The sequence below is a fragment of the Lutjanus erythropterus genome, chromosome 15, assembly GCF_056507025.1.
Source record: "Lutjanus erythropterus isolate fLutEry1 chromosome 15, fLutEry1.hap2, whole genome shotgun sequence".
Lineage (NCBI taxonomy): Eukaryota > Metazoa > Chordata > Actinopteri > Lutjaniformes > Lutjanidae > Lutjanus > Lutjanus erythropterus.
In genome coordinates this window covers 11,711,518-11,727,625 of record NC_139331.1, presented here as the reverse complement: position 1 = coordinate 11,727,625, position 16,108 = coordinate 11,711,518, and the positions used below count along the sequence as shown (strand labels likewise).

The 16,108-nt window shown below is 39.1% G+C and overlaps 1 protein-coding gene across 8 annotated transcripts in view; it reads left to right on the top strand.

Moving 5' to 3' along the window:
• The window catches only part of nrxn3b (neurexin 3b), a 420,898-nt gene that overhangs the window by 110,223 nt on the left and 294,567 nt on the right, over positions 1-16,108 (top strand). The gene's annotated exons all lie outside the window — the stretch shown is intronic.

The window sequence follows — 16,108 nt, the reverse complement described above, 5'->3', positions numbered from 1 at the left end:
GTGGTCTGACAGCAAGGTAAAACAGTGAAAATATTGTAAATATAGCATACACTTTAAGCTATCATATGTAACATTTATGCATGAAAATGTCTAAAAAACACATCACAGCTAGACATTTTTTCTTGAGTTGTGTATTTATTAGCCCAAATGTTTCTAACAATGTTCAAACCCAAAGACATCTGTAATTTATTCAAGGTAATGGTGCATTTCCTGTCAGCTGTTGTTGCTAGTTGCTTTAAATTTGGGGAAAACACAGGACACCTCAGAAAGTGAGGAAAAAAGTTGGTCAACATGATTTCTGCCCTTCATGTCAGATAGATTTTCATCAGTGATGTTGATTGTTTTACAGTGAAGAAAACAGCTCCCATGATTCCACGCTACTTCAAGATGTCATCAAACTACATCTTTATTATTATTAAAATATGTTTTACCTCTGATCCAGTCCACAGCAGTACTTAGCATCCATGCTGCTGCCCTCTCTGCATCTGCAAACTATCATGTCCTGACCACTATCTCCACACCCCAACTTTAAATGATCCAAACTAACCCTTCAAGTCTGCATATACATGACATTTTTTATTGTTTCTGGACTGTTGTCTATACAGATGCGTTCTAGTATTTACTTTGCCAGTGCAGTTATTTTAGATAAGAACAAAAATAATAATCAATACACTTTCCCTGTAAGGAAAGGAAAGGGGAAGAAAATAAAATTGCATTATCAATTAAAGCTGCTGAGTTGGCAGAGGAAGTATCAGACTTTCAATATTCCCTCGCTTAATCTAATTCATAACACTTAGTGCAGTTTGTGTGTGAGAAAATATCCCAAAATTGCTTCTGTCACATGTAATTTGCAGCATCAGCTTGAGTGTGCAGCTAAAACGCCTCCCAACGGGCAGCAATCTGAAAGAAATATTTGCCTATGATGGAATACGAAAAAGCGTTGTTGTTTCGGGACAGTTGTAATGTATTTGCTGGCTCGTGGAGGTTGTGAACAGAGCCAAAGAAATATATTAAGTGTCCTGTTATTTACATTTTGCTCACCATTACTTATTCTGCAGCAAATAATGATAATAAAGGGAGCATTCTTGGCTCCTCAGAGCTATAAAAAAAATGTGTACATTGATTTCTGCAGGTTAGGAGTTTCAGAAATAGCATTAAGTTTTTTTCTGTTTCTTTGTGCAGAGGCTGTGGTGTGGAAACTACACTTCATATTCTCATTATCAGTCATTTCACCCTGCTGTTATAAAAGTGTCTTGGCATTGGTATATAGGGTTGATCATACATGAAGTTTTCTCTATTGTACCTGCCTCAACTAGGAAGACTTAGATCACTTAGACTGCGGTCCTTGACAGCTGTGTTACAGTGTTAAAAGTGAGGTGAGTTCTGATGAAATCACAGAAATAATGTGCCTCGAGATGATTGGAATGCTACCAGAAAATTGTTGCCATAGTTTTCTATAAAGGAAGATATAGTTATGTTTGATGTAATGGGAACTTTCTTGCTCTGCCATGAAGTCATCTCACACTGGGCTGTGATATAAAGCTGTGGCGGTGGCTGCCAGAGCACTGAAAGTTGAAAACATGAGTAGCAGTTAGCTGCAGCCATGATAATCACAAGGATGTGATTTAAGATTGTGAAGCACTTTTGGAAACTGATGTTACGCTACTGCTGCAGCCATGTCCTGCCGCTCCTCTGTATTCAACAATAGGCAGATTATATTAAATGGTGAGATCTAACTCTGTGAACATTAATAGATCCTCCATGTTTTTATCCTGTGAAGCAACTTGAGCATGGATCAAATGTCAACTAAAAAGATACCTTCTCTTTCATTTAACAACAGCCTGCACCCAACACCTTAAATTAGCATATAGTTAACTGGAGCTGTACTTTTAACACCTCCTTCTTACAGCCTCACCTGATAATTGTGATGCTCAGAACAGTCCACAAATTCTTCCTCACATTTTCACTCAAATCAGCGAGAGGTATAATTTATCTTGTATAGTTTGTGGCAGCGATCAACACACACAGTATGTTTCTTGATTGTTAAAATCCTGTTAAAAAACATCAAAAAACAAATAAATGATCACGAAGTAATAACACTGTTGCACATAATAATAATATTTCTAGATATGATAATAATGAGAGTAGAAGGTACAGCTTATCAGGAGTATCTGAATACTCCTGAGTGGGTGTGTCATAACCCGACAGACCATCCCTTTGCAAGCGATGATATTACTGCCTTAAAATTAGTTGGTTTAAGCCTGCGTACACACTTCATGTTTTGTTTTACAGAAGATTTGGATTTGGAATTTCTTTGTTTTTTTTTAGCATATGTTGTGAAGTAGATGTACAGTATGACTAGGGATGTGACCTAAAAGGGTTACAAAAGCAGTTTTTATTTTATTTCAACTTTAACCTCATAAACAGTGCTTGTATAGGCATAGTTTTACAGTGAGCTAACTTGAACTACCAACCATCTGAACATATTACTCAACTTAAGTCTGTTCACTTACTGATACATGTGCATTTCAGTGGTGATTTGATCACTTAGTATAGAAAAAAGTCAATAATTATGAATTCTTAAACTGAAATGAGCTGAAAAATTTAAATTAGCATGGTGATTTCCACTTCTTACACTAAATCTTACTCTTTCAAACAACATTAATAGTTCAAAGTGTGTAAAGTGTGAAAAACTCTTTTAATCTGTTGAACAGTCTGAGTTGAAGCAATATCTTAATGATGTATCTGTGGTCCCAAACCACCAAAAAGTATATTTTATTACTGCTTGAATGGTTTCTTATTTCATAATCAAAACAATGTTGTATACTGTGGTGATTTTAGCCCAGATAACATTTTCTAAGATTTATTCCTTGTGGGTATTTTTTTACACATTCAGAAAAAATACTTTAATCAGGCAGGTGGAATCCAAACAGAAATTCATATTTTATTTGTGTGGCATCCCAACACCTTGGATAATATTTTTAAGGTGACTACAGGGACATTAATATGCAGCCATGTCTCAGATTGGCCCTCGTCCTGCCTGTGTTTCCTTTCCATCACAACCTTCTCAATTTTGACAAGAGCCAGTCAGTCTAGTGATGTGCTGCCAAGCTCAGTGGATCACCTTCCAACATGCCTTTCATTCAGCCAAGTTTGTTTCCATCAGACCACTATTCACTCTCTGACTTCTTTTGATGGTGCACACAGACACACACACACACACACACACACACACACACACACACACACACACACACACACACACAGGCGACCACATTTGGATGACGACTAAGTGAAAGTCACCTTGTCTGCATTGTTTTATGTTTCCACTGCGACGCTCCGGCTGCTGTTCCTCCAGTCATTACCACATTGGTTAATGCACCGCTGGTCCATCCAACTGCTATGACACTAACTTTTTCCTTCTCACAGACACATACATAGTGCATACATTTCTAGCACTGACCCAGCCAAGCTTGTACTGCTCTATGAATAAATAATTATTGTTAGAAAATGTCTTTAATACTCTAGTTTACCAAACTACCAGCTACTTCACAATGAAAAATTGTTAAAGATTGAATAAAGCAACAATTAATCTGTTTTGACTTTGTCACCCCACAGAAACGTGTTATTAACCACACAGCCAAATTTGAATGATTAAAAAAGCCTCTAAATAAATAAAATTAGGTCTCAAAATCATGAAAAAATTTTACCTGAAAATAACCTGAAACATGGTCGCTTCGTCTAGCAGCTTTATTGGACATATTTTGAGTCACCAGAGCCAGAGCATGGTGACAGGATGGCATTTTGTTTTCTTCTGTGTCGGGTTGTTGGAACTGAAGTGAGCTGAACTGAATAGCAGGGCTGGTTTGGACTGAGAGAGCCGCTGAAGTATGTTCATAACTGTGTTGAGGGGAACATGGCTCTGGCATGTCACAGACACTCAGTAGAGAGTAGGTGGTAGGATCACATCTTAAATTAGCTCATGTTAGCAAAAGGCTAGCTTACTAGCTAGCTAATATTAGCAAAATGCTATCTAACTAGCACGCTAATAATTGATGCAGATTACCTGTTGCTTTTACAGGTCCCTCAGCAGCATCTTGTAACCATCTTCAAAATGTGTGAGGGTTTTATTTCAACACAGATGAGCCTAACACATAGTATGTAGAAGTACAAGAAACAGAAGTGGATGAAGTTGACCGAGGTACCAAGCTTGCTCAACTGTCATTGGAGCACAGCGCAAAAAGAGGTAGGACTTATGAAGGGTCAGCTGTTGTGGCGAATTCAGAAAAATGCTCAATTTCAAGCAAAATTTATAGTAATCATTTGTAGACATCTTGGTTTCAAACAACATGTGATTTTAGTCAAATAACAAGTGATTTTCATTATATAACTAATGTATTTTACAGTTAACAAAATACTAGAATATGTAATTTGCAATAAGCTACATGACCACAGTTAAATACTGACAAAGCTACTTTAAAGAGACTAGTTAAACTACCACCCAACTACCACAAATTTTACAACAGAGTTAGAGTAGTGATAGGGCTGCCCAGGTAATCACAATGTTATCGCATTTGCAATATGTGCAATATCTTAATCCCAGTAGGAAACATGATTATAATTTGTAGTGTAGTGTTGCAGAGATCCCACGGCCTAAAAATCCTGTTCTCCAGATGAAAGAAAACGCTTTTTTGGTACAGACACCAACAAATATTACATCATTACAATTTTAGGATTACTGGTCTCAGTAAAAATGAAGATTGTAATGCAAAAATGATAATTCCCACTTACTGTAATGCATTTGCAATTGTTAAAAAAATAATCACAATATGAGTTCTTACTACATATTACAGCCCTTCTAGTGATTGAACATGTAGTCGACTGCATGTCAACACTGTAAATAACCAACATATGCTGAGCTTTCACTTCACTCCAATGTGTCTGTGATCATCAAAGTCCAAGCTGTGGTGAGTCTCAGGAAAACTGGCTGCGTTGATCATTGGCTTTCAGTCTGTGGTGATCGTCTCACTCTACCTGTTTGTATAATCAAAGAATTCTAGATGAGCACATACATTAATGGTCCACCTGGTGAGCAACGATCAAAAGGACCACAGCAGACACCCTGTGAAGAAAATTCCTAATGTATTGTATTTCAAGCCATTTGTGTATTTACGTTTGTGCTCTTGCAACATTTGTTGATCCGCGGGTTTTGGCAGCCATGGAAGTTGGTCCAGCACAAAGCATGAAACATAAATGAGTGCTGGGGTCAGTACTGCAGGCCAGCTATATATGGTTTTGTAGGTAGTCAACTCTAAACTCTGCCAACATATTAATGTGAGGGTCGTACCTGTGTTTCTTAACCTAGATTCTGGCCATCAGGGAAATATTCCTGGACCATTTAAACGAGGGAGAGATTTTTCACAAAGCTAGTATTTGCATCAGTATGTTGCTTAGTAATAAATTATTAATCTGTAAACAGAGAACTGTAAAAATACTCTCCATGTTAGGTCAAATTGTTTGTATTTGACTTCCCTGCTGGTGGTTTAGTCCATCAACCAGCATAGGCAAATATGAGACACCCAGTATGATTATAAGGAGAGTAAATCTAATACACAGATTTTGTCCTCTCTGGTAGCCTTTTAGTGTAATGTGTAATTAATGGTAGTGTGTCAGCTGAACACTTTCATTGTTCGTTTGCTTGTGTTGCTGCACCAAGTCAAAAATTGCAATTGTTTGTTAATATGGCTATCAGTTTACCAAACATTTGTTTTTTTACACATCCAGCAGACATGGAGTGAGATTAGCATCCATCTGGAGTTGTGTATCAGATTATCTCATGAATGTAAGTCCATATTTTTGTCCTCACCAACAAACTACGAATGTTGGTGAAGTTCTTTAGCTCCTAAATTCTCCACTACGTTCATCAGCTAATTTTAAACTCTGTTTTCCTGCTGTTTGGTGTCGGTCAGGTAGTGAACATCTGGTTTATCTGAAGTTTTTCAACTGAAAGCAGTGGCGTGCTGTTTTTGGTCTCAAAAAAAAAAAAAAAAAATCTGTCTCTTTTATCTGCAGTGTTCCACTACGTTCATCTGTGAGCTGCTAACTTTTGTCCTTTACTGACAAAAGGCTTTGTGTCTGAAAATTGCTGCCCACACAGCTGGAAACAAAGCTGATGACAGCATTGAGAACCAAAAAAATATAGTAAACTTGCATGCCAGAAAACCAAAAAACATGAGCCGAAAGCTGCTAAAATGCCCCATGGTGCAAGTCCGGTTATAATTCCAGTTGTATTATTTCATCAATACAAACTCTTTCCACTCTGCATGTTGTCATTTGATCCATTCTTCATATGAAAATATTGAATTGTGCAGTTTTAGAAGAGTGAGTAGAGATTTAGTGCTATCTAGCACTGAGCTTGCAGATTGCAAACACTTGGCCACACAATCCCCATCCATACATGTAGAACAGTGATACTCAGCCTTTGGCCTGAGGGCCACATCTGACCTGTGATAGGGTGCTGGGTGGCCCTCCAGCCATTTTCTAATTCACAATGAAAACATATTGATTCACACTGAGAATTTTTTTGATTGTTCATACCAGTTAGTAAATGATCAATAATGTCCTAATGGCTGTTGCTTGGAAAGTATATTAGCCTGCATACACTAAGAGAGCTTAAATATGCTGTTCAGTCTGTCCAGGCAGGAGCCATTTATGTTTGTGGTTTATGTTTATGAATAATTCCAACAAATGAGTGAGTGTATGATGGATGAGGTTCCAGCTGTCTTTAATGTTTTATTATCTCTTTCAAATGTTACAAAACATTTACAATTAAAATGCAGTTGCAGTTAAATGCAGTAAAATATCTGATGAATCTGTCAATCCTTGCATCAGCTTAATTTACTTAAGTTGATGCGTCATTCATTTTGAAAATAGATGAAGGAAAACTTCAAATTAAAGGGGTAGTTCACCCAAAAATGACCCAACATGCCAAATTGACTAAAAAATGTTATTTACATTATGTTTTTAGCCTCAATCTTCATTGTAGATCCTTAGCTTGGCGCCACGTTTACATGCACATGCACACCGTCTGAACTGGGTGTGTGTGGTGTGATGGTGTGCAAACAGCATGCTGGGGCTTTAGTAGTCTTGGTCTACACCAGATGAGCAGTATGGAGGCATTTTATGTTTTTATTCTGCTTTTTGTAATGTTTGAAAACTGCTCACCATTCACTTACATTGTTTGGGAGATCCTGCAACACATTTTCCTGGGAAACTCCAGCAGTGTTTTGTGGACTAAGAAAATAAACCTGATCCTCAGTCGGCATGAGGGTGAATAAATACTGACTGGATTTTCATTTGTTGGTGAACTATCCCTTTAAGATGAGCTATGGACCTTTAATATTTATTTATTTAGTCTGATACATATGTTTTGTGTTAAGTGGCCCCTGGCCTTCTGTCACTTTACAAAAGTGGCCTCCAGGCAAAGCAGGCCGAGTATCCCTGTTGCATGGGAAACTATAGTGGCTGCAAAATATGCAAAAAACATGAATGACCCTCTCTAGAACCAGAATTTGATTTGTTCATTCTGGGCTACTGTATGAACATGGTGGCGCAACACGATGGCCTCTGAGGAAGAGGACCTGCGCTCTCTGTAGATATAAACAGCTCATTCAAAGGAAATGAAAACACAGTGATTCTTATTTTCAGGTGATTATACAGTCACAAGAACATAATTATATTCCATTTCTGTCATATTTTGACAATAAATCCCTGTAAATCTTACTCACTGGACCTTTAAGGAGGCAGCAGTGCAAATATTTGCTTATTTTCATCTCGGGCTGTAATGCAGAGGCAGCTGTATCTCCCGTGTGTTTCCAATATTATCCGAATGAGCGTGACTCAGCGTGAGTTGGTCCTTGAGAGAGAGTGTTGGGTGGACAGAATCATGGAGCTGATTCACCATGTGGTTGGGCAGCGGTAGTATTGTGCCATCCTCAACTGTTCATCATAGGTTGCTCCATTAAGCAGGCATGACGCCAGCTGCTACCCAGGACCATGCAAACTGCTCACAACCGGCTTTGTGAGCTCCCCTTCATACTTTTATTCATTCACAGCCTAACTTGAAGCACCGTGGATTCTTTCATCTAGATGTACTCCCCTATGCATCATCTCTTCCTGCTTTCCTCCACCACATTTATTCCTTTCTGCCCCCTCCACCTCTTCCTTTGGATTCAATATCCCCAGATAATGAGGGAATGATTCAGTTGAGTTTGGCCCGTTGCTCAGATCAGAGTGCGTCAGTATTTCTGTCTGACTGTGTGTGTAATGTCTGGCTTCAGATGCTACCGAAGCAGGATGTTGGTGCACATTGTTCTCTGTTCACTATGAGATAAAAAAGTGCATGGCTTAGAGCTGATGAATAAGTGGATGGAAGCATGTGTTGCTGCAGCGAGCGAATACCTCCCTTCCTCTTCTGTCTGACAACAAAAGAGATGCTGCGTGCTGCCGTCACAACCCCTCTCTCTTGTTCAGTCTCCACTGCACTCATCAGCCCCTGCAGGCTATGTGGGATGTCATCCATACACACAACACACACACACATGTCCTGCTTAGGCTCGTGTTTTGCCATGTGGGCCGCGGCGTGTCACGTGACCGAGGGCCAGTGGGCAGCCACCCCGGCTCACTCTCCGGTCAGTCTGATGTTTCCAGCGCCATGCAGCCGGTGCCTTCTCCCCCTCCTCCGCCCAATCAGCTCTCATGCCATCCTGCCAGCCCCTCCTTCCGGTGTCACTGGGCACCCGTGGCGGCACTGGAGCTGTGTAGTGGCAACTTGTGTCAGACTGCGGGGGCGGCCGGGGCATGCGCTGTCATCTCTGCTGAGAGAGGAGGAGCTGCAAGAAGATGCATGTGAGGATAGAAGGTGTGAGCGTTAAAAAAAAAAGCTAAAAGCTTAGGGTGGGGGAGTGACAGGACGTAGGAGAAGACAGGTGCAGGTGAGGTGAGGTGAATGTCAGCAGGTGGGAGACAGAAAAACAAGCGATATGGATGGAGATCAAGAGAACGATGAGTAAGTGAGAAGACGAGGAGAGAGGGCAAGAGACCAATATTTGGCATTTGAGAGGAACGTTGTCGTCATCGGTTTTGTGTTAGTCACAGCAGTGTGTTTGGGTAGTGCTTGTTTTCCCCTCCAATACAAATGCAAATGTCACCCTGTCCTTTTAATTATTCTACTTTTTTTTAAATATCCCCTCAGAGGGCCAAACAGTGATGGATGGGTACAAACCTCAGACTTTAATGGAATGCTTTCACCTTTCACCCACACCCTGCTATAGGCTAAGCTGGTAAACATTGTTTGTTTACAGGATTTGGCTCGAGGTTACGCCTTATGCTCATATTTATATCCTAAATTCTTAGTAACTCAAAACCTAGCATTATATAATATTACAAAAATAAATGTGCTGCAAGGTATTTTTAAGTTCTAGAGACACTGGCCTGGGAAGCACGATTACACCTATGAAAACTGATAGCATATTATAGGAAGTTTTTCTAAGCCATACTGTTTTGAGTGCAGCTAAAAACAGAGATGATACCTCAGTCTTTAATTTTTTTGAGGCCTGTTTTGGCTAATGTCTGCTTAACGCAGATAAAATTGCTGTAATTACAGTAAACAAGTTTACATCTCGGTGCTTCAGACTAAATGGCAACACTGTGCAGTATTAGGCTATACTTACTACGCTATTTATGAGATGATCTCACTCGAACTCTCTAAAGGTAAATTAAACACACTATTCTCTGGATTATTTCCTCATCACACAATGATGACCTAATCATTTAATTTACTGCATTTGACACAAAATCAATCCTGTAACAATGCTGGATAGTTGTCATTGGCCCACATTACTGATCCTTAAAAATCTCATGGTGTTAATATTTTGTGAAAGCAGCAACAGTCGTCCCTATAATATTGTCACAATATCGATAAATAAGGCTATAGAGATATTTGGTCAAAAATAACTCGATATTTTATCAACTGGTAAGAAAAAGGCTTTACTCTAATGTCTGTGTGCTAAATATGAAGCTAAAGCCAGGAAGCAGTTAGCTTAGTTTAGCACAAAGACTGAAAACAGCTACCCTGGCTGTATTCAACACTTGGAAATCTGCCTACAAGCCCCTCTGAAGCTCGCTAATTAACATATCACATATTGTTTTGTTTGATCTGTACACAAACTTGGCCATTTGTAAATACATGTTTTTATATAAAACTAGCATTTCAAGTCCTCTGATGCTCCATGAGGTCATTGGCATTATCAGTAGCTGATCTTACAGCTAGTTGTTTTGATGTGCAGAAAAATTCTCAATTTGTCTTTTTTGAATTGATGTTTCATTCTGCTTCATATGCAGTTATGTTATCATGTAAAATTAAGGTTATAGTTAGCGCTTTAAACGGATCACTGATTAACCAGCCACGGTGTGAACTGGAGTCACATGACATGGACTCAAGTCAGACACTGATGACGCATGACATGGGCTTGAGTGTTTTGACATGAAAACACTTGATACCTCACACCGGTGTTTCCCACAACTTTTTTCCTGGGGATCCTCTTTTTAAAAATGACAAACCATCACGCCCCAATTCAAAATAAGCCTTATCAATAAATTCTGGGAAGACTTCATTCGTGCATAAATGAACACATTTAGTCATGTATTCTCAAGTGAATTATTGTTGCTGTTTTTATTTCCTCTTATCAGAAAAACAACATAGAACATTTTAGCTTTCTTCATAAATGAGACAAAATAACTGTATTTAGAAGGAATTAACAGGAACTTGTTTTTTTCTTCTCATCAATAAAACAGTAGACACATTTTAAATGCTTTATAAAAAGGTGTACTGCAGAAATAAATCTTAAATCTTTTTCCATAGTCTTTAATTTATTTAGAGACCAAAATAAAATCTCATGTGGCCCACCTGGTCTTTGGGAACAGCTGCCTTACACCAAGTCCAAAGATTCAAAAGTGTGAATCCACAAATCAATACATTTCCCTTCATTTCCTCAATCAACAAACATTAGCGACATACATTCCCAGCAAGTTTACACTTGATTCCACCAGATCCACTTTGTTTTAACATCCAGTGAGAGAACCGTAAAGTACTAACGTTACCTTAGGTTACAGAATACATTTATAGTAATGTCATTAAAAAAAGTAATTTAGTAGTCAAACTACATGATGGTCAACAGAAAGCAAATTTTAGTATGCAAAATGTGCAGGTCGAAAATTACAGATGGAGACGCAAAACTTACAACTTTGGTTGACATTTGAAGTTGCCCAAATAATGTTAAAGAGAGGGTCTGTTGTTTAAATTGATAAAAATAAAACTGCATTTTCTATTGTAGATAATCTATACGGTTCATATAGAAAAAGCAACAAAGGTGCTTAATAAGAAGACAGTGGAAAAAAAAACCATAAACTTAGAAACATTTTAAGTGAAGTGTAACTGCATGATGGACAAGGTTAGTTTAGTTCTGATGGGCTGAAAACAGTAATGTGTTCAGCTGATTCTACAAGCACATTGTAGAGCATTGTCACGTATTATGCGTACACTTGTACTGTGTTATGAATGCAGCTGAAGTCATGCTCGTAAGTCAGTAGAATGTCTTGCCCCGACAGAAAACCTTACTTTAATTCCTGTCAGATAGAAACGGTCTGAGATTTGCTAAGGGCCCACAGTATTTCAAACCACAACCAATTTAAGATGAAAATTAATTCCAAATTTTGGTGTAAACCTCAGCACGGCTCACCAGCTTTGCATTTAATGTTTGAACAATGATATGGGAGAGTTGAAGCCAGTGAGCTTATGCACTTGAAGATTGTCTCTCTAGAGCTGATCCAGTCAAGGTCCTGCACGCTGTGTGAAGAGGTGAGGAGGAGTGTTGTTGTGTAGTAAAAGGCAATAAGGAGATAGTAGCAGAGAAGAGCACATTTATATGTATGATTAGATCACAGGGAGCAGAGGTTTGGGTTTGGAAATTAACATATGGGTCCCAGAATAAACACATTTTTATTTTTGAGAATTAAAGCACTGGCTGATAAGTATTGAATCTTATTTTATCGAGTTGCAGAGCATGTGGTGTCATGTTCAGCACTTCTAATTCAGTCCCAGAAACTTGTGAGACAGATTTACTGAGAAATAATATCTCAATATGTTTTTTTTTTCAGGCTCTCTTGTTCCACTTGCTGTAATGCTTACAGCTTAACACTGTGCAAAATTAGAGCGAAGTGACAGACTCTCTCCTCATTGATCCATAGAATTAGACACTTCATGCTACATGTGTGCTCCGGTGGGGTGAAGGTGAAGGTGAAGGTGGGGGCTGCAGCTGTGGAGGCAACGGTCGGTATTTCGAGCAGCGTGGCGGCGGCAGCAGCAGCAGCAGCATTTGCGGGGAGGCTATGAGCAAATTCATGTGACAGACTGAATGGAACACCTCACTGTGTGTGTGTTTGACAGTGTACTGTATGTGTCACAATGAATAGTGCTTCATGGGGCACAACTGAAGCTGCCTGCCTGAACTAGTTTTGCAGCATTACCTCACATACCCTCATATTAAAAGCTCCTTTTACCCAAATCACAAAAAGACATACTTTTGATTTTATGTGCCAAGATTTAAAATATGCAGTGTTGAAACAGCTGCTGCCAACCCAATACAGTTGTACTGGTTAAGTTGTATAAGTTGTATGCGCTTATACTCTTGTAAAATTCTGAAAAACTAAAAATGTCCAAAGTTTTTAGGGCTGTACTTGATACAGAATTTGTCAAATTGTTATTTTTTGCTGCTCAGTACAAATATTTTACTTCGGTTTCATGTGGACATTAAAGAAACACTGAATTGACGCTGAATTGTCAGTTGGTTCAGTGTGATGTTCAGGGTGACAGCAATGTTCAGGTAATATAGTTACGTCAAATTAAAGATTGGGTTATATTCTCTGAGACACCCTCTGAGCATAACGTGTGCTAGCTATGCTAACAATGGATCAGCAATGTGCAGCATTTTTTCTCAACAGTAGATATCAGCCAGAGACTATATCATATTTGGTTGCTGTGAGCTGCAAGTTCACCACTTCTAAGCAGAAGACAGATATTAACATTAACATCGGAGCCGGAGCTGGTCCTCCAGCCGGCTGTTGCGGTCTTACTACTACGTGTCTGTGGTGTCTGCAGCTGTCTGTGTTCACGTCTGTTTGGGAGTATACGCAGGCCTTCAAACTCACCCTGGGTCACCTGCCTGTACCCGTCGCAGACATCTTCACTAAGCGAACAGGATGAATTTGACATAGTGGAAAGATTTTGCCTTGGGAAAAATGTCCAGAGAAGCACACAGCTAAAAACGATTGCCTAACTTGAGGAACCTCAGTAGACTGAAGGGTCTCTGAATGATGATTTGAATCCTCGACTTTAAGGGAGCAGCCTGAAATGTTTAAACAACCATTTTACCGTATATCTACCACTATCTTCAGAAGAATATCGTTCTCAATTAAAACAGTTACCAGTTAAGATTATCCAGAGTAATGGGGCCAATGTTGCTGATATGTTTCTGTTATGTAACTTTTTTGACACTTTAAGTAACACAAACAAAATTCCATTACCTCCATTATATTATATTATATATCATATTATATTTATTGGGTCGGACACAGAAATCTTAGCATCTCAAAAACTCTCGGAAAACCAGAACTATCTGGTAAACGTGGCAATAGGCAAAATTAGGAAAATACGTTTTTGTGATTTGGATGAATTGACCCTTTAATATTGGATTCATACTGCACATTGAAATATGTTAATTAGACACTCCAGTAATTATGACTGAATATTCTATATCCACGACACTTCTATTGTTAACATCCATCTGCACTTTAGTAAATACTGTATCTATTATTTTTGTGTTTATGCAGTTGCATTTGTGTATTTGCACATACAATTTAATATAGCTGCATTAGTGCATCAGATAAATCGGATTTTCATTGTCATTGTGATGTTAACATGCGCAAAAGACTGCCTGATGAACCTGGAACCTTTATTCACCTTCACCGTGCATTCACACTCTGCATGCAAACATGTGGCCAATCAGATGAAGCCCCAGCTAGCCGTCAGCTGCCCTCGGATTAATTGGTGTCAATCAAAGACTTTGTGGTGAAGAGGAACAATACTGCTATTTGGAATTATTTTGGATTCAGGAGAGATTGTATTTATTGCAAGTCATATTGTTATGACAGTACTGGACAGTATTGCACATTGCAGATTTTCCTCGCATCGTGCAGGCCTAATTTGCATATCATTTGTGTGTGTATGTGTGTTTGAGTGAATAGCGATATCTTCTGCAAAGCATTATGGGCACTGTTTGTGTGTGCGTGTACAATGTGTGTGTGTATCTTCACTCCACTTCAGTGGAATTACCCCGCTTCTTCATTAACACTGGGGCTAAATCATCAGCTGACAGCAGCTGTGGCCGGGGCCAAGAGGACATGAGCACTGATCTGAAGTAGATTAGGGAGGAGATTGTGTGTGTGTGTGTGTGTGTGTGTGTGTGTGTGTGTGTGTGTGCACATGCATGCACACTTTGCACTTCTACCCACCTGCCCTTCCCTCACCCTTACCAGGGCCCAATCAATACACCATCCTGGAGCAGAGATGGAGGATCTCAGCTTTATGGAGTCGTTACAGTCCCCTGTGCCCGTGTTATGAATGGGCCCCATAAGGCTGTTGATAGGCCGAAGGATAGCGTAGCAAAGCACAGCCATAACAAAGGAAAAGATGAGGTACACACAGCCGCAGTAGTCAGTTCCTCTTTTATAACATCATTTCGATTACCTTATTGATCGGCCTGCAGCAGAACAGACAAAATCATAATCCCAAAACAGATCGTGGGTTGGCTGATTGTAAGATTAGTTTGTCCCAGAATAACATCGCAGTGCCTGGGAGAGTTTGTAAAGACTTTAACTTGTCAAGAAAACTAAGATAGAGAGCAGGGTTTTCATGAGTCGAGTTGACAAACTGTGTTTTTTAGTGTGTAATCCTGTAACAGCCTGTTGTGGCTCTGATGGAGACCTTGTGTATTAAGGCAATCACAGAGATTAATTATTCTTTTTATTTCTCGAACATTTCGACTGAAAGGGATAGTTTTATGAAGTGAGGTTGCATTCGGTATCCATAGTCTGTGTTTTTAGGATTAGCTTGAATTCATCAGACTCTCGCAACTAGAAAAGAGCCCTTAATAGAGCACAGATCCCCACCAACAGATGGTGAAGCACCTACTGCAATGCCACTGCAACCACCACATGCAACTGGCAGATTTTTGCAAAGTTCCACCAACATTAACGTGACTTTCACATATGTTGTCCTGAGCTGAAACAAAATTTCAAACTGAAGCAGTTGTTGGGAAGAATACACAACCTGAAAATACTAAATCATTTTGTGATATTTTTGATCAAAAGAGCCGTGCTTACAGAGCAGACGTCACTTTTATTTAATTCCAAAGAAAGAGACTTTTTGTTTATCTTTATTTATTATTTTGTACTGTATTATTTGATTGCTGTGTTATTTCTGACAGCAGTAAACAACACATTAAAATCTCTAAAGAATGTTCATGTGATTTTATACATTAGTTCATTAGTAGTGTGAAATTAATTAATGCATAATAATCGTGATAATCGTGACACCATGATTATTCCTCAGACTATAATCGTACAATCAAAATCTATAATTGTTGCATCCGGGGTGCAACGATTCACTCATGCATCCGATGCAGTGGATAGATGCCAAGACATGTCCTCACCTGGAGACTAGAGAGGAGCACAGAGGACTGATAGGAAGCTGAACATGAAATCACAGTGAAGTTGACCTTTGACCTTTTGGATATAAAATACCATCTCCTCATATGTTTATCCTTAAAGACATTTGTGTGTAATTTTGACATAGGTAGCATTTTTTTTTTACAAGAATGGGATGATCCAAAAACATAGAGCCTCAGCCTCTGCTGTTCCAGCCATGAAAATGTTTTTCAAGGTTTTTCAAAAATGAATGAGCGAATCACAGACGTCCTTCAGCTGAGAGTCA